At 28.9% G+C, this 25,815-nt stretch overlaps 3 long non-coding RNA genes across 5 annotated transcripts; all 3 read right to left on the bottom strand.

Annotated features, from left to right (window-relative positions):
- Positions 1 to 1,047: 1,047 nt before the first annotated feature.
- On the bottom strand, positions 1,048 to 8,022 carry LOC122269553 (uncharacterized). Of its 2 annotated transcripts, XR_011636963.1 has the most exons (3): positions 7,316 to 8,022; positions 2,540 to 2,761; positions 1,048 to 2,041 (listed from the first exon to the last, which is right to left on the bottom strand). It is a non-coding gene; the product is annotated as an uncharacterized lncRNA (long non-coding RNA). The 2 variants fall into 2 exon arrangements; XR_006225260.2 differs by lacking the exon at positions 2,540 to 2,761.
- Positions 8,023 to 15,466: 7,444 nt separating this feature from the next.
- Positions 15,467 to 16,532, bottom strand: LOC139425886 (uncharacterized). Its single transcript, XR_011636964.1, has 2 exons — positions 16,336 to 16,532; positions 15,467 to 15,594 (listed from the first exon to the last, which is right to left on the bottom strand). It is a non-coding gene; the product is annotated as an uncharacterized lncRNA (long non-coding RNA).
- Positions 16,533 to 19,295: 2,763 nt separating this feature from the next.
- On the bottom strand, positions 19,296 to 25,468 carry LOC122269554 (uncharacterized). 2 transcript variants are annotated; one of them, XR_006225261.2, is made up of 2 exons: positions 25,094 to 25,468; positions 19,296 to 22,678 (listed from the first exon to the last, which is right to left on the bottom strand). It is a non-coding gene; the product is annotated as an uncharacterized lncRNA (long non-coding RNA). The 2 variants fall into 2 exon arrangements; XR_011636961.1 differs by having other exon boundaries at positions 25,183 to 25,468.
- Positions 25,469 to 25,815: the final 347 nt, after the last annotated feature.

Genomic DNA, 25,815 nt, shown 5'->3' with positions numbered 1-25,815 from the left:
AAAAAACGATAAAAACCTATTTAAAAAAAAAAAAGACTAGAAAATGAACGATAATTAATGATAGAATCCTAAATAGAAGTTCGCATGCTGTAATGATAGAATTTTAAATATATTGGTAATTGCGTGATTAAAAAAAACTATAAAACGATAAAAAATTACTAACAATTTTTGCTAATGTGTTTTTCTGTAACTAGCATTTTTTCTTCTTCTTTAAACAAGCAATTTGCTACTTGAAGAAATCTTGCCTTGGTTGTAGGATTAAATAAGGATTTTATAAAAAGAATTGAAAAATTTTATGGTACTAGGGCAAAAATCAGTTACTCTGTGCCACAACTAACAAATATAAAAAATTTAAGGTAATAAGACTACAGTATTATAAACTAAACTTAATATTAAGAAAAAAAGAGAGAGAGAGAGTGAGAGCAATTGTTAGGAATAAGTATCTTAATTTAATAGGATCAAAAAACTGAACAAGGCAAAACCTTGAATGAAAACAAAGAGGTAAGTAGGGTTTTATCACATAAATGAGGCATATAAAACATGTTAACAAAAGAGTTTTTGCATTCCTTATCTCTAAATATAAAGCAAGCCCTAATTTAATAAAATCTAGAGTATGTTGGTTTAATGGTTAAAAAACCCTGCATAAAATTATGTCATTACAAACACAATTTGGAATTAACGAAAAGTTTTTTTTTACTTTTCGAAAATTTTAGTAGCCAGAAAAAAGTATCTATAGAAAAGTTTAATTTTTTTTTTCTTCAAAAAGGACTCTAATAATCTCTTTAGTTCACAACTGTAGATAAATAATAAATTCAGAGTAGTCATAACAATAACCAATAGAAGATGGAAATTTCCAGGTCAGAAGTTTGACACCTGTTGATAAGTAAATCATGAAGATTCAACCTTACACTGCTTAAACGCATGTTACTGATAGTGAATTTTGAGTAACTGGGGTTACATGTCAAATAAATTAGCTAAATTGTGCACAAAGTTATATTACAATGAGTCCAAATGATTTCAGTAAGAGTTAAGCCATTTCTAACTACATTTTAGTTCGTTGTGTATCCCGCTATTTCCATAGGCAACGTAGATGAGAAAATTTGAAAAACTGGCAATTTCTGTGGGAATGCGTTTTCCTGTCCATTTAACTGTACAACTCACTCTTTTCCCATTTACGGTATCATTTAGGTTTTTCTGCAATGCTTGTTTATACAAATCTGGGATAACAGTTGGCATTAGCTGTTCATATTTCTGCAAATATTCAAGCATGTCTTGCAGTATTTTGAATGGTCTTTTCAAAGCTCAGACATGCCTGGCAATAAGCGTTTTGCGAGAGATACAACAGACATTCCTGACAATATTTCTGACACAGATAGCAGTTCCAATTTAAAGTATATTGAAGACAGTTATAGCAATCTGATGAGAATTTTATGGATTTCTTTGTGCACTTTCTAACAACCTTTATAATTCTGTATTGAAAAGAAACTCTTTAACAAAAACCTTTTGTATACTTTAATTCTAAAATATATATCAATTTGAAATATGTAATAAAAAATATGCAATTTCTTATTGCATTTTAAGAAAAAAATTATGCAATAAGAGGATTAATCATGAAAATATTTATAAAACTATCAACACAGATAAAAAAATTTTAACACCGAGATATACAGTTTAAAAAATACCAAATACAACTGAATAGAATTCAGTTTTAACATGCACTAACACAAATGGGTAAGCACATGTGCTTCTAAAATATCCTCTCTTTTAAAACCACGATTACACACATTACAAACATAAGGTCTCTCTGCAGAATGCGTAGTCAAATGTCGAATCATCTTACTTTTATGCCTATTTTTATAAGGACAATATAAACAGTATAGTACATCGTTAATAAGCTGGCATCCATTCAGCTCTTTTTTTAATGCACTATTTTTAGTATGTACAAGGAAATGTCGGAGTAACTGGCTTTTGTGTTTATTTTTATAAGAGCAAGATGAACAGTATAACATATTGCCAATCCGTCTACATCCTGCCAGAATGCCTGTGGGGAAAAATAGCATTAATATCTTTTATGTACACAGCTATTTGAGACATTGAAAAGATCAGGGAATTATTTAAAACTTTTGAGGAGAAAGCTTATTATATAGGATATTGTAACAGATAAAAATTTTATAGGCATACTTTGTAAGGCCAATTAAAGACTTTTCAGAATTGAAGTTATATGAATTATCTTGAAATGGTATTTTGATTATGAAATACAAAAAGAAAAATTAAACAGTAAGACAATAAAACAGTAAATTCTAAAAAAAAAAGACCAGCGATTAAAAGATAATGTCGAAGAATTCAACATATTTTTTTAAAAAAATTATAAAAAGGACTGCAATAAAACATTTGAAACTAAATATCATGTTTAAAATTAAGGCACCATTAAATGTGCAATCAAACTGTAATGTCTGCAATAAATAAAATTATTAAGTTTTTAAATTCTATTTATGAAAAACATTTTTGTTTGAAATATGGAATTACTGAATATATTTACTGTAAAACAAACACAAGATCACTATTTAGATATCGATTTATTAGACACATGTATTTTCAAATGATCCTTGTATTCAAAGATTTTTAGACATATATCACACACTGGTTTTTCCCCATTATGTGTTTGGCATGTCTAGAGATTTTATATTTTTCCAAATGAGTATATGGGCACCATGAACAGCGACGTAGCTTGTCATCACACTTAAGAAACTAAACAACCAAACTGTTAAAAAGAAACTATTAATATTTTATAGTAAAAAAAAAAAAGGCCATAAGTAAATAAAATTTTCATTTGGTGGATGAAACTTTCATCAAAAACTTAAGTTCAGAAAATAAAAAATGTCTTTATAAGCATTATCCAGCCCTAAGAAACAAGCATTCAATAACAAATGCAGAACAGACATAATTGCAACTCTTTTCTCGAGTTTTATAAAACGAGATAAAATACTTGTTAAATGTTTTATTCAAAAATAAATTTTAAACAATTTTGTGTCACACTCTTGTTTAATTCTAACATTAATTGTTCAAAATATATTTAGATTAATTAAAAATTCTGTAACTAAAAACAGCACAAATTTGTGCTAGCAGCACAATGCTAGTGTGAGCTAGATATTGGACAAAAAAGTCAAAATACATTACTAGTGGAAAAACAGCAAGAGAATCAAGATGCCGTGGTCCTGTATCAATAAAAAATTAGATTTTTTTTAATTTTATATATTTCAAACCCCTTTCTCCCAAGGAGGTTCTTAGGAGGAGTCAGTGTGACTCTAAGGCTAAAAATTTAAGAAACCCTTGCCCTAAAATAATTTACCCTTATTTGAAGTCAATAAATGACCTTCTATCTCTATTTATACCTCGATATTCCACCTTTTCTATATTAAAATTAAAGAAATTTTAACGTCAATACTAGCTAGAGTCACGACAGATTTTAAGTAGATACAACAGGTAACAATATCAAAAGTTAAAACATTCACATTAAATACTAACATACACTTCAGAACAAAATAAGTTACTATAAAAACTTTAGTTCTCATTTAAAATTACTAAGGATGGAAGGGTCAAGGAGTATATGACAAACAACACAATTGTACAGCTAAAACAAAGGTTGAAAGATACATATATAATTATGATACATATTATAAAAACAATATATTTTTGGATGGTTGATATATTGTTTGCACAATAAATAACGTAATTGAAATAAACGTAAAATTTTTGTATTAGCTTATTGTTTTCAGTGGCAATTTAAAGCCAGAAGGGTTTAAATTTAAAATCATTATTTAGACCTATCATAATTAGGCATGTGTCAACTTTTGGCTTTTCAACGATATATACAGTGGTGGCCAAAAGTGTGGACATTTTTTGAAAGTTTCATGTTTTACAACTTTGTGTGCTTGTAAAATATATTAATTTTCACTTAAATACAAACGTTTATATATCAAATTGAAGGTAATTTAATGTAGAATTTAATAATAAATACAGAATTAAAATATCTGCATTACAAAAAAAGTTATGCTCATTTTAATAGAACAAACACAAATCGTTTTGAATAAGGACGTGTTTTGTAATAAAAGCGTACTAGCCAATCACAAACACCGTTCCTAGGACCAATCAAATGTCCGTAACTATAGTCTATGTTATTTGGATGGTAAAAGAGTTATTGTTGAGTAAATATTTTGCGGAATGATGCATACTAGTACAATTAAATAGAGTATTGCTATTTTTGAATATTTAAAGTCCCCTTTTTTTAATTTAACTAATTTTAAACAATGTCATCAACAAGAATCAATTGGAGAACTACAAAAAGAAGCCAAATTGTCATATTGAGAGAAAATGGCCTCCTTTATGCTGAAATTGCAAGACAAGTTGGTGGTTCCGTGACTTGTACGAAAGTTCTGTTTACCTTATGAAAAAACGAAATCAGTGGAAAATAAAGCCAAATCAGGTCCAAAAAATACACAAGTGCTACTGCCGATAAAAAAATTAAACGGCTATGCCTTTAAGATAGAAAAATTTCATCAGATGCCATTAGATGTGAAATGTGATTGCATTGATTAGATGTGATTGCATTGAAGCAACTACAAGAAACCCAACAAATGTCATGATTTGGGCATGTATGTCTGCAGATGGTGTGGGCCGAATTCAAGTGATTGTGGCATCCCGAATGCCAAAAAATACATCAAAACTGTCCTGAAACCAAAATTGATACCTTCCATCAAGGATCTCTTCCCCAACAACGCACCATTTATTTTTCAGCAGGATTCAGCTCCATGCCACACAGCAAAAGTATGCAAAGCATGGTTTCAAAATAAAGGCATAGATATATTACCATGGCCAGGAAATGTCCTTCCAATAAAAGACAACTTATTGAAGCTATAATTGATTCTTGGCACCATGTGATTACGAAATGTGAACTCCAAACACTAGTACACTCAATGAAAAGACGCTGTGAAGCTGTCTTAAAAAATAAAGGTTATCCTACTAAGTATTGATTGTGTAAGTATCACGTTAAAAAAATGCAAATCTAAGATAGATCTTATTATTAGTTGCATAACTTTTCTTGTAATACAGATATTGTAATAATGTATTTATTATTAAATTCTACATTAAATTACCTTCAATTTGATATATAAACGTTTGTATTTAAGTGAAAATTAATATATTCTACAAGCACACAAAGTAGAAAAACATGAAACTTTACAAAAAAATGTCCACACTTTTGGTACAGTCACTCTGGCAAATCGTACACAAGAATGGTTTTTCCCCTCCGTGTACGGACATGATTTTGCATTTTTCCAAATACAGTCAAACCCCGCTATAGTGAACACAGTTTATAGTGAACTCCCGGATATAATGAATGAAATGCTTGGTCCCGTGCCTTGCTATACACGGATAATGTTATTTTTTGTGGATATAGTGAACATAAAAGTGAGGAAGTTGGATATTGTTTGCAGGATTTTTTTTTAACTGAACTGAGAGCAAAATGGAGTTGAAATGAGGGCCTTATCAACACATATTAGTGTCCATCCCTTTGACCAGTAATGAATAGTTACTCATTCCCTCTGACAGAAAATGCATATTGATACCACTGATATAATGAATGAAATGCTCGGTCCCGTGCCTTGCTATACACGGATAATGTTATTTTTTGTGGATATAGTGAACATAAAANTCAAATCCCGCTATAGTGAACACGGTTTATAGTGAACTCCCGGATATAATGAACAAAATGCTCGGTCCCGTGCCTTGCTATACACAGATAATGTTATTTTTTGTGGATATAGTGAACATAAAAGTGGGGAAGTTGGATATAATGAACTTTTTTCTGTCTTCAAATGATTTTTTAAAAAAAAAATTTTTTTTTTCAATAATTTTTAAATTTCTACTTCAAAATCAATACATATACCGATTTTCAAAACCATCTATAGAGGGGAATGTAGTGATAAGAATTTTTCTTGTTTACTTCTTTTATCTAACTTTCCCATCCCTAAATAAACCAAACAGATGTTTCCACCCCAGGCAGACAATGCATCTGTAAGGTGTCAGTGGTATCAATATGCATTTTCTGTCAGAGGAAATGAGTAATTATTCATTACTGGTCAAAGGGATGGACACTAATATGTGTTGATAAGGCCCTCATTTCAACTCCTTTTTGCTCTCAGTTCAGTTAAAAAAAAATCCTGCAAACAACTGTCTTCTCAAATTTAAGTGTGGCGAACTGTAAACGTAAAACGTTCTAGATTGATGATAAAATGGGCACAATCAGAAAAATTGAAAATGGATGCAATCAAGCTGATATTTGCAGTGAATATAAATTATTCAAATCTGCAGTTTGTAACATATGGAAAAATAGGCAATTATTAATTTCTGCACATGAAAAAAGTTAAATGGCAGAAAAAAATTGAGAAAAGCAGATCACAAGGATGTTGAAGAAGCATTACTGAAGTGGTTCACCAGTCGAAGAAGCCGCAATCTTCCAGTATCTGGACAAATGTTGATGAATTTGCTAAGCGATTTTATGAGACTACTTTTTACTCGAATTGCAGGTTAGACAGGTTCAAAAAGCTGAATAACAGAAATTCAGGAAAAATTATCTGAGAGTCGGGAAGTGTTTCCATATCTGGTGTGGAGGATTGCTCATCAGCTAAAGATTACTAATTTTTTTCTGTACGCAAGACGAAGATTAATGAAAAATAACACATTTTTGGCTACTGCATAATATTTTACAGTCATTTAATTGAATAATGTGTAATAAAAGGGAGGGGTTTGGGAACCAATAGTTAAATTGCCTGCGTAACGGATATAGTGTACTCCCGGTTAGAGTGAACTGAAATTTCGGTCCCTTGAAGGTTCACTATATCAGGGTTTGACTGTATATATAAGGTCACCATAAGCAGCAAAATCCTTTTTTATTTGAACTCTTATAACTGACTTACCAACCTGTAAAAAAAAATATATAATCATTAATATTTCACATTTCATAAAGAAATAACCATAAGGATATTTTATAACATTTGGTGAATAAGACTTTTATTAACACCTAATTTAGTTCAAAAAATAAAATTTAACGAGTATTATACACATTTCCTAAGGTCAAAGCAACATGTTCTTGGTATAACAAACAGAAGGAATACAAATCGTTGAAAATATTTGAAAGTTTCATTGAACAAAAACAAAATATGTACCAGTTATTTATATATATCAGAATATTTTAAACAGTTTTCTGTTACACTTTTATAAAACTCTACAATAGTTCAATTTAAGCAAAGTTGAATACCTATATTTAACTCTGTGCCAAAGATTGCAAAGCAAAAGCAGTAATTCCTTCAAAAAATTCAGTGGTTCTCCGCTTATGGTAATAAAAGAAAAATTATTTATATACAGCAATTTGTTATACGAGTATTTTGCTCAACCCCAGTATTTTTAGCAAAAAAAAAAAATTATTCTTCTCATAGCTTATTTCTTCTATAGCTGATGCAAAATCATATGAGTTTTTAAATGGTCCTTCCTGCTATAAAATTTTTGACAAAATTTGCATAAGAAGTTTTCTTCAAGTTTGTGGTTCTGTAAATGCCTGATTAATCTATTTCTATGAGGATGTTTATGGGAACAGTAAGTACAGCAGAACAAATCCATGCAATTCCAAGCAAGAACAGTTCCAAGCCATTGAAATCCAGCTGAAATTTCCGTGAGGAAAAAAAAAAGCATTATTATATTTTAAGATATTAAAACAATTATTACAATATGAAGTAATCCATTAAAAATAGCATTAAGTAACAATAAAATCACATTAAGTAATATAATATTAAGGTTTAGCAAAGAGATTTTGACCAGCAGAGAAACTCTATTGACAATAAAGATCTACAATGATGTAGAATATCAGAGAGTTTCAGTTCAGAATTCAATCTGCAATCTGTTATGATGGAAGATAATTTCATCAAAACTGAAATAAAGGCCAGATTTAGTGCAAGGAGCCAATGCTTTATTATACCATGTAAAGTAGTGTTCCCCAACCTTTTTATCACCGCGGACCTGTCAACGTTTGATAATTTTACTGCTGCCGCTGGGAGGGGGGGGGGTTGATTGTTCATATTTTAGATTATTTTGATTGATTTATTTTATTTTAATTGTATTCAAGCATGTCTTTAAAATAAAATACAGTTTCATAAAAAATAAATATAAAGTGATTTAACATTTTAACTTACGAGAACGTTAAAATTATGAGAACCCTGAGCTTGTTTTTTGCAATGAGACGGTTCCATTTGGGGGTAATCGGAGACAATGACACCCGAAGTGTGTTGCTTTTGTCCAGTTTAATCCGTTGCTTTGTTTTGGTTGCTGTTACTGTTCTTCACTAGTTCCCATGTAAATTTCGCGCCTCGCTTTCGTTTTTTATTTATGATATTTACAGTTATTAGGATAGATTTTTTTTTTTTATTAAAACTAATTGAAAGGATTCGGTGTTTTTCTTTTTACTTTTTAAAACACTAAAAATTTTATGTCACTACCTTCGGGGCCCCTTTTTTTTAAATAAGTAAAATTTTAATGGAACACATATATTTTTAATTTGGGGTATAAGCCTAGGAATTTATATTTAGTTTCAATGAAATGTGCGGCCCGGTACCGTTTGATCCACGGACCGGTACCGGTCCGTGGACCGGGGATTGGGGAACACTGATGTAAAGCATTGGGATCATCTTCAATATAGTTTACATTACAACTGAAAATCTGGACTACAGCACAATATGGAGAAAAATTAATTAGTATTATTGGTGATATGAACAAATCTAGAAATTGAACAGTTAAAGATATTTTAAATATTATAAATGGCACAGTAGTAGGGCCACTTAGAATGGATCAGAACAAAGGTACAAAAAAGCTCTTTTTTTGGAGAAAATAGCAAGGAAAAGTGCTGGAAGATAGAAGAAATCATGGCTAGATGAAGTTGAAGGATAGGATCGGATTCATGAAAAGGATAAGAATGTTTGGAGATGTATTAGTAGGGAGGCCAAGATCCTTCATGGGTTGTTGTGCAAAAGAGTAAGAAAACTTTAATAAAAATTAATAACTATTTAAAAAAAAAACTTAGTATAAGAATAGTAGTAGTGTATAATAATATATATATAAGTCTACCAATAATAAAAACAAAATTAAAATGCAGTTTAAATAATTTGCATGGAATAGTTCACAATCATTGGAGAGAATATAACAGTCAAATCAACACCTTCTAGACAGAATTTTTTTTCTTTAAATGTTAAGTGCCAGCGAAATAGAAATTGTTGAATTCTTTTAAAATTATCTACCACTTAAAAACAATATCTATTAGGTCTTATATAATTTTAGTACAGTAAGGATAGCTCAAAAATAGTCACAACCTAGACATAAAACGTTCTACACCTAGACATAAAACGGTATCAAACTCAAAAGCTAACTTGGGCCAAATAAACAATGTTTAACTTTAAGTGGGGTACACAAAAAAAATCAATGTTTATAGAAACATATATTTTAATTTTGAATAGTACATTGTAATAACAGGACATTTTGTGAAACATTCTTTCAACCAGAGTACGCGTTTATGAATTTGTGCAAATAGGGTCCGGTTATTGCAAAAAACTTTTTCAATAAGTTTTTAAACTGTAAATAGATACAAGATTATGCTCGGCACTTTAAAATTATAATTCAAAAAATTAAATTTTAAAAAATAAACAGCAATTGCTGCGACTGAATTAGAGATGCAACATACAAATATTTGGCATTTAGCCTATACTGCTGAACGCAGAATATTAATTTAGAACGAATAATGGAAAAATCGCCTGCCGAAGACAAATTTTAATTCGTTTACGTCCATCTTTCTTGTTTTCTGCCCTGGGAAGGGTTTATTCGATTAAAAAACAATAATGAGGATAAACAATTTTGTGAAGGGACCGATAAAAAGAAAAATCATTTTCTGAAGGATCCGTTTTTAAGTTAAAATATTTTGTGAAGGGTCCGTTTTTAGGAAAAGATATTNAAAAAAATTAAATTTTAAAAAATAAACAGCAATTTGCAGCTACTAAATTAGCGATGCAACATACAGATAATTGGTATTTAACCTATACTGCTGAACGCAGAATATTCATTAAGAAGCGTCTGCCGAAGACAAAATTTAGTTCGTTTACATCAGTCTTTCTTTCCCCCCTTCCTGGGAAGGGTTTATTTGATTAAAAAAACAATAATGAGGATAAACAATTTTGTGAAGGGACCGATTAAAAGAAAAATCATTTTCTGAAGGATCAGTTTTTAAGTTAAAATATTTTGTGAGGGTCCGTTTTTAGGAAAAGATATTTTGTGAAGGGTCAATTAACGGACCCAAATTTCTTCTAAACAGAATAAACATATATAAAGTTAAATTATTGTTTGATACTTGACATCTCTTCTCTGCTACTATCTTTCCTATTTCAGGAGAAATTTTATTGGCCGAGACTACTTTCAAAATTGACCCAACGTAAGCGTTATTAATACGGTTTTGGACAGGAGATTTATTTCCATTCATAACAGAAAATAATTGCTCGCACTGATAAGTACTTCCAAACATGGAACTAATTTCACATGCGAATTTTTGAGTATTTTCAAACCTTGCCGTTAAATATTTGTTGAGTTCAGGCACACCCACTTCAATGAATTTTGCCTTCAAATTATGAGTCGCACTGAATCTCAATCACTTCCATTTGCATATTACTGGGTACTGAGTCTATATTTATTGAGAAAATTGAAGAAAACAAGCAAAACTTGTCTTACAAAGAATTTACTTTGCATCGGATATATTGACAGGGCCGCAAAAAATTTTCATCTCGGGCCGCATGCGGCCCGCGAGTTTGACACCCCTGTTCTACACAGTAACAAACATGTAAGCACTTACCTCTTAGTAGTAACAAGCTAAGAAGATAGGAACTTAGATTGCTATAGATATACGAATGAGAATTTAATTCCAAGGCATTTTAAGCTGAATTGAAAGAGATCAAATTTGAGATGATAGGACTAATAGTTTAAAAGTTATAATGGTTTTTATGTATATAAAAAGTAAAATTTTTTACATGTACCTATTTACGGATCTGTAAATGAAGCATTTTGTTCCATGCATCTTTTTTATGCTGGATTGAATTAGTCCTAAATGGAGTCAATATCACTAACAGTTGAGAAGATACAATGAATTTTAAGCATAAAAGTACTATTTTTGACTAGTATTCACAATATCAGAATGCATGGAGTGAATCTGCAGCATTATCTTCCCAATTCGAAATTTGTCTCCAACTTCAATGCAGTCAGACATTATGATTGTAAAACTTCTGCTTAATCATACATGTAGCAAAATTTACATATATAAGGTTCTTAAACATTATACATAAAAACTTGCTTAAATTTAAGTAGAATATTATACAATGATACAAAATCAAATAGAATAAATCTATATACAGTTAAGTTTAGTAATCAAGTCAAAAATCTTAACTTTTCCTTTGCGGTGTTCTCTCATTTCCTAATTTTTATTCGAATCAAGTTTAATTAAAGTATTATTTAATTTAGTTAGATTTCTTAAAAAGGAATTTTAGCCCATTTGCTTTTTAAAAGTAAAACGAAAAATTTGATGAAAAATTATCTGCAGAGGCAATATTAATCTGCAGTGCAAAAGAGCTCTGACTCTACTTGATTTAATTGTTTCTCAAGTAGAAATTTCTTTATATGGAACCAAATAAAACCAAACCTGAGACTGTGGGTGCACAACATGCGGCCTGCCGACTGTTGATGTGCAACCTGCGGGAGCTTCTGAACGCAATGAAAAAAATTTTTTTTGAAAACAAAAATTACTAATATTTTGAATGGAGCACTTTCATTATCACTTAAAGACCGTTTAAACAGACTCTATTGTAAATCTATGTTGTTTCTCAATAGCTTTGTCATAGGTTATTGCTTTTGTAAACACGTTTCCTACGGTTAGATGGGAGAAAGTGGGTACATGGGGTTAAGTAAAAAACACTTATTCTTTTCTTTTTAAATTTTTTTTTTTATTCCTTTATAGAAACTTATATTGAGACTATAGTAAATGCCTTTATTTTATTTTTAATATCTGGCTGCAAGTTTATTATTTGCAAACTATATTTATTCTCATGTCATATGTTATGATAGTTTAGATCCTTAAATGAGAGACATTAAGAAAAGTAATGGTACAGATAATATGAAAGTAGAATTAAGAGAAAATAAAACAAGGATCATGGGTAGAAGTTCAGTACCAAACAAGAAGTGGTCAAGTAATAGATATTAGTGAATTACATACAGTGTTTGAATAACTTCCCATTGGGAGATTATTATACTTTCCCTGCCATTAATTAAGATTATGTAGAGTAAAGCAATATAAGTTGTATATCGAATGAATCCAATTTTAATAGCCATGGACATTATTTCTTTAATTAAATATGTAAAAATTTTTTTGTGTGTGCATTTGTACCTTAAATATAACAGAAATACATTTATTTCAGTACGTTTTTATTTCCTAAAAAATATTTACATATTTTTCTTTAAATATTAAATAATTTTAGAACTAGACCTACTTTCTTTTACCATGGGGTCAAGTGGGTACGCTAAAACATGTTCTTTTGACGGCATTATTGTAAGAAAACAATCAAACAAAATAAAAAATAATGCTTCATATTTAATCTATATGAATCTTATGTAACTAAAATGCATCGAAATTTTCAGTAAAATAAATTTAATCCACCTGATTCTTATAGTTTAAATTCTTTACACCAGGGATTTAACTATGCAAATCCACTAAATTACAAAAATGTTGATTTTTGTGATTTACTTGCTGTTCAAACACGGTGTTCAAATCAGGGGATTTTATAAGCCAAACACAATTTAATAAAAAATGTAAGTGTTCATAAAAGACACATTTTACCTTGATTGCTCACCTCCATCTAAAATAGAATTAATTATTTAAAGAAGGATTTCACAAATCATTTAATAGAATTATTCTCTAAAAGAATTCTTTTGTCAAGAAAATGTGCAAGGAAAAAAAAATACAATCCTTGAATTGAATTTAAAAGTATTGTTATTTCTGGCTTTTATGAGAATTTCCATGAGCACCCCTAACTAAATCTTTGAAATATATATTGCATTTTAAAATACATAAAACTATTTTGAATTAGTCATTTCTAGGGATAGATCTAAGAACACTATAATTTGCTTTCAAAGAATTTTCAAGCACATTTTAGGTAATTAGGAGTAGGTAACATTTATATAAAATAATTGGTGAGGAGTTAGTAACTTTTCTGAAGTTCATAATAGTTAATCAGAAAAGTTTCCAGTGCATGGGACGTGGACCCCCCTCACCATATGCACCAAACTTTTAAGAAGGTTATCTCTCATTGGCCAAAGTCATATTAATCTAACAAGAACGATGACTAACACAAAATTTTTTTCCATCCTACTAACTCCATTGAAAAAGAAAGAAAAAAAAAAAAGACTTGATTTTATAATCAAGAAATAAAAGTTAAGAGTCTAAAGTACTTTTAATGTATAGGAGAACATAAAAGAAAATTATTTAAAAAATACATGTAGGGTGACCTGGGGTAATTCCTGATCAAAAAATGCAAACAATTTTGTGAAAAAACTTTCAAGATGGAATTTTAATATTTACTGGAAGTTTGAGGCTATATGAGATGAGTCCTATGCTACCTTCATTTGTATGAAAATCTAATTAGAACTTAAAATATTTTAAATTTTTAGTGATCAGGAATTACCCATGATTTTGATCATTTCTGGGATAATTCCTGATCACTTCTGGGATAATTCCTGATCACTTCTGGGATAATTACTGATCATCAGTTTTTATAGTAAAGGGGCTGTTTAAAAATAATTACACGATGGTAGTTAACAAATAAGACATTAAGATCAAACAAATAAACCAAAAAGATATGTTTAAGCAGCTGTTAAAACTTTTTATTTAATCAAGAATAAAGACTTCAGCTCTCACACTTAAATTTTCATTTTCAAACATTAAAAGAAATTCACTATTTTTGCTTTCTAGAAGCTTAGTATCCTTTATAAGCTTATAATTTCTCACCATATTTATATTAGGTTAATTTATCAACTTAAAATTATTCTAACAATGTACACACATAAAATTAAGATAGAAGCAAGGTAAGACAGGCTAGAAATGGTCATATCAGAACACATTTGTCTTGTATACAAAAAAAAAATTGTGATTACAGTTAAAATATATTTTATAGTTGTCCCATTTAATAAGTATGAACTGTTATTTAAGAAAAGACAATTAGTTATTTTTAATACTATTTATAAGAAGAAATCACAATGATCAGGAATTACCCCAGTGGTCAATAATTATCCCATCTGTAGGGGGCAACATTTGATACAGTTTCCTATAATCAATTATAATGTGTACAGTAGATGTGAAACAATTAAAGAAAAGCTTACTCTATTTTTATATCAAAGAAAAAGAAAGTAACTCAAAATATTCATTATTAAGAGAAGGAGGGGGATCTTTGAGGAAATGTGCACATTTTATAACCCATCTCTAAAATTGAAAATACAGGAAGCAGTTTAAAAGATACTTATCTTGTTAGATTAAACAAAAAACTATTATTAAGTCAATGTAGTTATACTTTAGTAAAGTGCACAAACATTCTTGTCCATGTCTCAAATTTAAAGAAACTTTTTTTTAAAAAAAAATAAAACTTTACCCCAGAAACATTACCCCGGGTCAACCTACTCTTTTTTTTAACCAATTTTATTTCCTAAATTATTNCAAAAGCTTACTCTATTTTTATATCAAAGAAAAAGAAAGTAACTCAAAATATTCATTATTAAGAGAAGGAGGGGGATCTTTGCGGAAATGTGCACATTTTAAAACCCATCTCTGAAATTGAAAATACAGAAAGCAGTTTAAAAGATACTTATTTTGTTAGATTAAACAAAAAACTATTATTAAGTAAATGTAGTTATACTTTAGTAAAGTGCACAAACGTTCTTGTCCATGTCTCAAATTTAAAGAAATTTTTTTTTAAAAAAAAATAAAACTTTACCCCAGAAACAGAGTGATCGTGAATTACCCCGGGTCACCCTACTCTTTTTTTTAACCAATTTTATTTCCTAAATTATTATTTATTTCTTATGATTTTATACTACTTTAGCAACAATCAAAAGATATATAAATTCACTAATTTACAAATACTTTAAATATGAACATTAAAAATAGTAAATATTTAAAAAAATATGTGTATACTGACCGTTCTTTCAGATATTAGTATGCGTTACCCGAGGATTAAAGAGGAATCTCAGAGGATTACAATCAAATATACCACAATAAAATTATTCAGAAAATGTTCATCAGAAAAACATTAAAAAATCAGTAATACAGAATTAATTTAGATATAAATTTTAACATATAAGTATCAATGTGAGTTCCACTGTATTAAGAAAGAAGGACATGATTTCTTCGCCTTGCCTTGTACACATCTCATCTTGTTTCTCTAAAATGCTCTACTCTTGATGTCTGGTCTCATTCTAGGTGATAAAAATAGCAAATTTTTGTTTTTAATATTTTTGTGAGACTGAAAAATTGTTCCAATTAATTTGATTGTCAAAATTAAGGACTTTTAAAAACCTTGTACAAAAATTACGTACATTTAAGGGCCCTTATTATCAAAAATAAAAACTAAACAGTTTTTAAGGACTAGAATGGGAACTCTGTTCTAGAAGTGTATGTATGTAAAACTCAATTACCCCCCTTGATTGAAAAAAAATCCTTATGTACTGGAAAACAAAAAAAACCTTCTAAGTTTAAATTAGCATTTTTTTCTTCATTATTTTACAATCACTAAGTACAATCCTCCTTTTAAGGGGGGATATTATCGTAACTACCACTATAAATATTAAATACCAATTCACTAGTACATAAGACATGTTAACTTGAATCCATTTTGAGGTACCTTTTGATAGATGAAAGTTGACATAGCCTATTAATAAATCCCGACAGACCTTGACGTTGAATAATTACTGGATTCTAACAACAAAAATTAGATTCATTAAACTCTAATGATTAAACAGAATTTTTACTTAATGCCTTTTTTTTTAGGGCTTTGACTTTAATTTTTTAGTAAAAGATATTAGAAACTATTTGAAAGAAATAAGGGATTGGTTTACCATCCAGAAATTGTAAAAATAACCCATTAGGAGTAACTTTTTCCATTTTATGGCGGAAAATTTTATCATTCAGCGGAATGAAAAACAATAACTTTAAAATACCTGTGTCCGCATGCTCAGTTTTAAATTTCATTTAATTTAAAGTATGAATTACATGTATCGTCTTGACAGTGAATTAAAGGATTATAATTTATAGAATATAGCTCAGTCCACAATCGGTGATTAATAGGTTTCTTAGTTCACACATGTTTTATTTGCATAACTTAAAAAACTTAATTCAACAGAAACATAGAAAGGGAAGTTGGAAAGATTTATGAAGAATAACATTTATGCGGTTACAGTTAGAAAAGGTTTGCGTTTGGATTTGGTATAAATTGATTAGAAAAATGCCTGAGTTCTCCGATTGAACAAAAACAGGTAGCAGGAAACGGTTTGCCACAAATTAAATTCACCCCTTCTTTCAGAATATTCTCAGGCGATTTATAGTTAGAAAATCTCTCTTTTAAGTCATTTTCTGCTAAAAATTTCCAAAATTAATTTGGCACCTAATTATAAATTTACCAAAATCACTGTGAAATAAATTTATTAACTAAAAAATAAAGGTGAAATATGAAATTTGCTACCACTTAAAACATTCATTCACAGGAAGAAAAAAAAACACCTATTTCAAAAAGAGTAGTAGTATAAGCTTAAATGTAGGCAAGTTTAAATTGTAGACTTCTTTTTGAAGCTTTTTAAAATTACTAATGTACAGACAACAAAAGAGTGAACATCTTAAATAACTTTTGATTTAATAACCGGATTTTCACACAACTAGAGTAGACGATATTTTAAGTTACAAAATCAGCCACAAAAATCGATCTCAGATAAATTTTTCCTGACATGACTAAACTGGCAATATGCCTGACATCATTTAAATTTTTTTCTTAAATATACTAATAATATGTAAATTAAAATCTTCCTACAATTGACATTTAAGTTACATAGGAAAGTATCTTTGTCTTAAATATAATAAAATAGAAATTATAGACATCACGTTTTTTATTGTATGTGTCTAAAGTAGATATGAGTAATAAAATAAATAAGAACTGTATAAAACACACCAGAATACTATAGAAAAAGTATATGTATTTAATTTTTCTTCTTCATAAAATTACATATTCTAGTACTATAATTTTCTTTTTTCAATTTCTAAATAACGACAAATGATAAAAATGACCCATTACTTCTAATGATAGTTGTTAATTACTATTATAGCAATTTACCCAAAATTGTAAAAATAAAAGAGTACATTTTAACATTGAAGTTTTTTTAAAATTTATAACTTAATTCTTATGAAAGCGATCTTGTTTTTTCACAATTATCTTGATGAACATTCTATCTCCAAATTATTGAGAAAAAAATAATGCTACGTATTTTGTAACTTTTCCTAAATTTAAGATGTAGTTATATGAACAATCCATCTTTTTAAGTCATTTCATCGGAGTAATTTAAGTTTGTCTTCCTTTCAGAGGATTAATTTGCAATCTGCTGCTTATTTCAAAATAAAAGTTACACAAGTATTCCTAGAATTATAGAACTTTTCAGGAGTGATTGCTGCTCATTATGATAGGTGGTCCCTCTTCAATTCATATTTCTATACATTTGTAGGCTATGTAACATAGAGTATTCTGTAAAAATCGCTTTTGATTTATATTTTCCAACATACCATCAACTCAAAATTATAATTTCAATATCTGGAGAAAATTTTTATTGACTATAATTCGTATTTGGCGATAAACTTTGCTTGCAGCTGTCAGGAAAAGATTAAAATTTTAGTTGTAGCTAAAGAAAAAAGGTGGTTACAATTTCAGTCTTGTTGGAAAGGGGTTAGAAATTTCATTGACGATAACAATGGATACCAATTTCAGCAGTTAGGAATTGGGAGTTTTCATTCATCACAGAGCTCCAGTTAAAACATGAGTAATCTAACTAGTCTTAATCATTTGTAGCTCCATACATATTGATTGAAAATTTTATGTTAGCGAATGTAATTTTTAATTCAATTACAGACTTAGATTAGACTGTAATTTCTAAGTAAAGAGATACACTTGAATTTTATGTCTTTAAAAAAATACTGGTTGCTAAAAATCAGTACAGTTTAGAAGCAAGTAGTTTTACATGCTTTATGGTTTACAATAATTTTTTAATTAGTATTGCCAGATTGGAAAGGGTTATAGTGGTATGAATTTCAATTGACAATAAATCCATTAAGTGACAAAATAATATTAAAGCCTGCTTAAAACGACTCTGAAACTTTTGAAATTTACAATGTCTTGGCATGGAGCTAAAGTTAAAATGTTAGTAGACTCACAGTTAGTAAGTTACAGATACAAAAGCAAGAATAATTAAAATTGTAGCAATTTAAAGAAAATACTTGTTGACAATATGAGTTGAATTTTATTAATTGTTTTTAGTAAAAAGTTTTAAAATTTGCCTATGTTAGATAACAAAAAGCTTTAAATCAAGGCAATTCTCTTATGGCTGTCTTTACAAACAACTAGAAAGCGACTAAATACGGATATGTAATTAATTTATATTGAAATATAAAGTAATAAAAATTGAATAAAATAGAATTAGAACTCACACAGTTAATTTTAATAAAGAAAAGTTATTTTGCACAAAAAGTAAGCCAGGTTAGTTATCACTATCCTGGATAAGAACTATTGGCATAGCGTGAGGGGGGACACGCTTTTTGTTTTTTGGAGACTGTTCATTCTTTATAAAGTTCTATATCGATATTTATATATAAACATACATGCATAAAAAATACATATATTCATACAACTTAAAATAAACGATCAGTTTTCTGCAAACAAAAAGTGTGCCCCCCCTTCTCATGGTAACCTCCCTACAATAAGAACAATAACCTCATTAGTCTTATAAAATTTACAATTGAACAAAACAAACAATTTTAATTATGGTGATCAGAACGATTTAAATATATTTTGATTTGATGATTTAAATCATATTGATGATCTAAATTCATGTAGATTTACCAAATAAATAAAAGACAAGACTGATTGCTTTTGTACAAAAATAAGAGTATTTTATTATCTCCATGATATATACAGCATCCAAAATGAATTTTGCAAAATGGAAAATTTTACATTGTATATTCATATCATTATTGTTGTACAAATTTGTTCAATATCTTTAAGGCAGTAATACTGTCGGGTCAATTACAGATTTTCTATATCTTTTAGTGTGTCATAAAACGTACAAATGCTTGTCATATTAATTATAAATACATTTGTTTGACTTTTAAGATCCAGTATTATATGTAGCCATGCTTGAATTGATTTATGTATTTTTCAACACAGTACTGCTATAATTTTTTTAATCTATAACAGTTAGTTACTGTATTAAAATCTGCAAAATTACTGTAAAAAAATGGAAGACAAAATTACATGAATTTACGATTGAATTGCTTTAAAGGTAATGCTACATTAATTTATAATTACTATAATGTGATTTTCCAAATTCACACCTGTTACAATGACTAAAAAATAATTACAAGTAAAAAAACAAACATTCGAGTTAACAACGAAACCCATCAAGCCAGAAAACGATCATTTAAAAGCAGCATTCTTACTTTGCTTGTTGGGAACATCCAGTTGAAAATAAAGGCATTTTTAAAACAGAGATACCAACAGTGACTAAAAAGTAGAAGAAATTATTCATTTTTGTTTATTATCTTTTCTATTATTCAATCATAACTACCACTATGACTAACATTCAAAGTTATTCATATTTAAACCAAAACCATTCTTTGCATTCACTTCTAATAGTAAACTGAAAAAATATGCTTGAAAAAGTTGCTAATTTTAATATCATTTAAAAAAGTTTGATTTTAATTAGTTACCACTTTTCGCATTTTAAATCGCTAATGGCAACCCTGTAAAAATCATTTGGTCCAAAAAACTGTCAAAAAGTGATAAACTAGACTGTGAATTAGTGGTAGCACTTCACGGCCACCTGCCACAGGGCCTGGGTTGCAGTTCGATGCTCGAGCCGGGCATGGTTGACTCAGCCTTTCATCCCTTCAGTGTGTCGATAAATGAGTACCAAGCATGCTTGGGAACTAAACACTGGTTGTTTCGCGTTCGGCTAACCACCTAACTGGAGCATCTGCTCCTGCACCCCTGAGAGCTGAGAAAACTGAGATGAGCACACTAGGCCTTGGCCCTATATGGGCTGTCGCATCACTGAGCTTAGTTTTACTTTAGCCTGTGAATTAACAGTTCAATCATACAGTTCGAGCAATCGTAATAAAATTACTTAAAAGTTAAAAATAAAATTTGCAAGTCATAATATTGAAACATAATATATAAACTTCAAAATCTTAAGAATATTAATCTTCAAGAGTTCGTAGAACTACCACTAGGATAAAAAAAAAATATGTGGCTTTACAGTGGAATTGATCAAATATATGTAAATATACATGTTTTTGTTAAAAATTTGGGCTCTTATTTTCAATTTATCTATTTGTTTATGTAAGATATCTAAAATCAGGAAATTTCTGAAATCCTAACAGTCTGGCTCCCTAGATTAAATTGTATTAAAAAATAGTTTTTTCAAAGTTAAAGGCATATTTTATGCATTGTAAACATATGAATTTTCATGTTAGATTTTTGACTGAAAGGTTTTCGGCATACACCACAAATAAAAGGCCTTTCTCCACTGTGAACACGAAAATGTCGACTAAATTTGCTTTTATCAGGAGTTTTATATGAACATAAGGAACAGTGATAAAACTTGTGTCCCAACGGAAAATCTGCAAAGATATAAAGCATCCATTATTAGTTTTCAAAATAAATAAACAGAACGTCATTACTAATTCAAAAATGGTTCCTACGAATGAAAGAGAGTAAAAATGCTTAAGCTTAATAACAAGCAAATCAGATTCAAACAAAGTTATCATTTGCAAATTAATTTGCTCACAAGATAATTAAAATTAAAAAAAATTCATCTGAAAAAACAAATTATAAGCATACAAGAAAAAAGCATTTTCAAGGAATCAGCTCTACTGTAAATGAAAGGATTCAAAGCATTCTAGACACAATGGTGGTTTTTGCAGACAAGTTTTACATCTATATAACGTCTCTTTTCTAATTTTGTTAGCTGAACATTGTCTGCAACCTAAAAAATAAGTTTTACGCTGAAAATCAATGAGTTGAGGGATTTTTTCCAAGACATGTTGTCGGGTAGAGCTTGGGGATATGAATTGTACTGAATTTATTTGTTTTGGTTGCCTAGATGAAATATTTAGAATACATAAATGTTATACACTGAAGAGCGATTAAACACAAACCTAAATATTTATGAATTTTTAGCATTTTTTATATCATATTATTATTAATTTACATACACTGATACCTATAGAAATATTCTGTATGCTAAAATTATCTTTTCATTTATAAAATTTTGAAGGGAGTAATTCACCTGTGTTTACTTAACTCAGGAAAAAATATTTACAGAATAAATATTTCATCCTCACAAAAACACACTATTCAATTGAGTGAAATAAAACTATACGAAATGTTTGGTATGCATGACTGTTACAGCCCTTAATGTCAAAAATATTCTGAATTGTTAAAACACGAAAAATTACAAAAAAACTGGTTTTTTTCTCAATGCATTACCGAATAAATAACAGATAAAAGCATTAAAACACTTTGTACTAATGATGTTCCTTTTTTAATAATTAAAATGGGCAGGACGGCTGTAGATATTGTTTGCCTTCATACTGCCAAAGATCAGCCAGCTATAGCTGTCATTCGTGGCAACGTGTGAAGGGGTTCAAAATTGCAACTACTTTTCTGACCAAATTACTGGGACTATACTTTCCAGATTGTGGGCAGCCCAACCCCTTAATTTGGGGGATCAAAAATCTCAATCGGTCAGAAAAAGGTATGTTTATTCCAAGAAAGTACATTTTTATATTTAAGGCTAGAGAACCATTGAGTTAGAGTAAGTTTAAACTACCTAAAGCAATCATGCAGAAGAAACTGTTCAAAAAATTAAATTCTTATAAAAAGCATAAATCAATAAATATAAGTTTTATGTTATTAACACATTGTAAATGATATAAGTAAGCTGAAAAATAATACATAATATGACATTTTATTGCTTATTTCAGTTATAAAATGTTATGCTGAGGAGGCAACTTTACATCTTGTGCCATTAATAAACACAATTTATTCAATGATTTTACATAAAGAGATAAGCATGGAAATATTTTTAAATAATGCTTAAATATTTTTGACAAAATAGTGATAACATTATCTATTTCTATGATGCTGCAGGTGTCGTTTAAATTTCCATTTGTTTGGAGTTTTATAAGAACACATTGAACAACAAAATATTCCAGGAATCCAGGATGATTTGTATCCAAAAGCAACATCTGTTGAAAGAAAAATGGGAATTACTGTTTTGTTTTGATAGCTATAGTGGTATGGAATTATGTTACTTCTTAAAATAAAAGCAATAAAACTGAGTATATAGGTTATAGATTAAAGTAATAATGAATGATAAACATATGTTTGTCCAGTTCAATAAGGATTGCCAACCCTAATTGGTTAAAGCTGAATATCAATATTTACAAAGCACATTTTTATGCAGGCAATGGGCCAACCTTAAAAAAATATTTGTGCAACACATACATAATCCTTAGCTTTAAAAAAACATCAAAGTAGAGAATTCTGATATATTAAGAAACTCTCATGCACTACCGAAAAAAGGTTATTTATGAATTATCTAATATACTATAGGCATGTAAAATATAACTTCAGACTTCAACTGACTAGGATAGGCTATTGATTTTTAGTAAGTTCAAGATGAAAGCCTTGAAGATTCTTTGACTTTAACTAATGGCATAGGTAATCCCTACTTCAATTTGCTAAATCTTTGTCTATCTTGTATTCTTGCTTAATCCATAACAATTACAAATAAGTACAATAATAAAAACATTAAACAGCAAAATAGCAACAGTTAACCATAAAAGATAACCTCATTTTACTGAGAAATCAATACAATATTGTATTAAGCAAGCTCTCATACATATAAAATTGAACATCATCAGTAAATCACAGTGAAAAGGATCATTATAAATATATTTAAAATAGTTTTGAATTATTATACATACTAATAAAAAATTTTATTTGTGAATAAGGATTATCATTTTAACACACTATTTACAGATCACAGATTAACTTTTACTTATGTACCAAGTTGGTAAATTTAGAAAACATTTTTTTCTTTTTAACCAAGCAAGCGTTTTAAACTTTGGTAAGTTGATGCTGAAATTTCCTCTCAATACATACTTTTCTCATTGCATTACCAAGAAAACAGGTTTATCAGAAGAAAAAACACTACAGGTAACGGCTCTAAGCAACACAAACACTTACTTGGTATATATATTTTTAACACAAGAAGTGAAATTTGAAAGTATAAAAGCCTAAAAACAGCTTGAACATTGCTTATAAAGAATTGTGCAAAACAACTGCAAGCCAATATAAAATCTATGAGCAGTAATTTTTTAGAGCTAAGTGACTCAGAAGAAAAATTTCTTGACTTCTCCTGACTGATATCTAATATCCCTGATTTTTAATTTGATAGCAAAATTTTATTATTGATTTTTTAATTATGTCCTTTTATACAAAAAATATCTTGCAAAACACTTATACTTTCCTTTAAACTTAAAAATAATTATTTTAAAAAACAATTATTACAAGAAAAATTTATTTTTTGAAAAATATTATACTTTCATGTACGCTGCGTAAAATAAAAAACAGACTAGTATGAATAACTTTTGATCTAATGATTGGATCTTCAAGTTCTGGGACTCAATCCTAATGGTTCAAGAAGATGACCTCGAATATGCTAATCATTTCAGTGCAGAGGATATTTTAAGTTACAAATTTAGACACAAAAATCTACTTTTTCTAAATAAACCAACTTTTTTATTGATGGATTCAGATTTTTGACCCCCAAAATACCGGGTGTTGCCGCAATCTGGGAAATACAGTCTCCATAGTTTGTTCAGGAGAGCAGTTCAAAGTTTGGCCCCCTTAATGTTAATTTTATTTTTTGCGTATTCCGCGATATTTTAAGAACTTTTTAAGTGGATTTAAAAAATTTTGCACACAAATATAAACATTTTTTATTTTAAGACAATTCAATGCAAAATATAACTATTAATAAATATTTATTATTTTATTTAAAAAGCATCATAGAATTTTCAAATTGTAAGGTATAAAATTTTTACGTCATATTAAAAAATTAAATTTTACATGGTAAAATACAAAATTTGAGTGAAATCAGTAGAATAGTTCTTGAGAAATTTAATTTTAAAATGCGTTTTCGTTAAAATTCGATTTCTCAGGAACTATTTGACCAATTTCACACAAACTTTGTATTTTGCCAAATTGTATACGCTTTATTTCAAAGTTTTTCCGGTTTGTTTTTGCTGTTTTATTAAAATATATTTCTCACAATACACCATTAAACTATATATTAAATTAATAATAGTTACTTATATAAACTTGATATAAAATTATCCTTTTCCTTTATCACCAATAACTAATTTTTTTAAAAGTAGGAATAAAAATGGAAAATGTATCAAGTGATAAAATAAGAAATATAAAACTAAAATACTTTTTTAACATAATTAACACTTCGCCAACCGATCAGTGAGATCTATTCATTTGGCAATATTAGTAGCTGTTAAATAAAGTACAGTGGCTACTTATATTCAGGGGCAATTAATTTCATTGGTAGAGTGTTAAAAACCATATAGAATCAAGATTACAGTATTCACATGAAAAGTTAGCAACACTTCGATCACTTTGTAGTGGCATATATCATGCAAAAGGCCCTTCCTTCACGTGTATAGTCATTACATGATACCTCAGTGTTTCTTCTCGATTAAATGCTCGTTGGCAAATATGGCAAACAAATGGCTTTTCTCCAGTGTGGATGCGCACATGGCGAATGAATCTGCTTTTGTACCGGTCTTTAAAACTGCATATTGAACAGCAAAGATAATTGTCAATCAGCTTGCATAAAGGTAGGTCTATAAATATATAGGAAATATGCATTAAAATTTTTGCTAAATGTTTTATAACACAAAATAATTTAATAAAGAGTAGAAATAACAGTAACAAACTTAAAAATCTTCAATAATTTGGAAGCATAAAAAAAAATTATCGAAAACAAATTCATATATAAATAATTGGGCCTAAATGATTGCCAATTTTTGGCAAAAAACCAGGCATTCTAGAAATTGAGAAAAAAGTATATCACAGAAGAGGAGGGAAACAGAAATGGTATAATTGTTAACCACCTTTTTCTTTTTAATTTATTATAAGATGAAGGATCAAGAAATTGTACTTAGGGGATTGCAGTTGTCCCTGTTGGAATTAGAGAAATTTACTCCCTTTGTGCAGCTGTACTATGATTAAATAAAGACTACACTTTGACTTGTAAACAACAAGAAGTTTATTTAAAATTAAACTTAAAAATGTACAAGCAGCTTTTGTG

The sequence above is a fragment of the Parasteatoda tepidariorum genome, chromosome 6, assembly GCF_043381705.1.
Source record: "Parasteatoda tepidariorum isolate YZ-2023 chromosome 6, CAS_Ptep_4.0, whole genome shotgun sequence".
NCBI lineage: Eukaryota > Metazoa > Arthropoda > Arachnida > Araneae > Theridiidae > Parasteatoda > Parasteatoda tepidariorum.
Note: the sequence above shows the minus strand (reverse complement) of the source record. Positions and strands in the feature narration are given on the sequence as shown.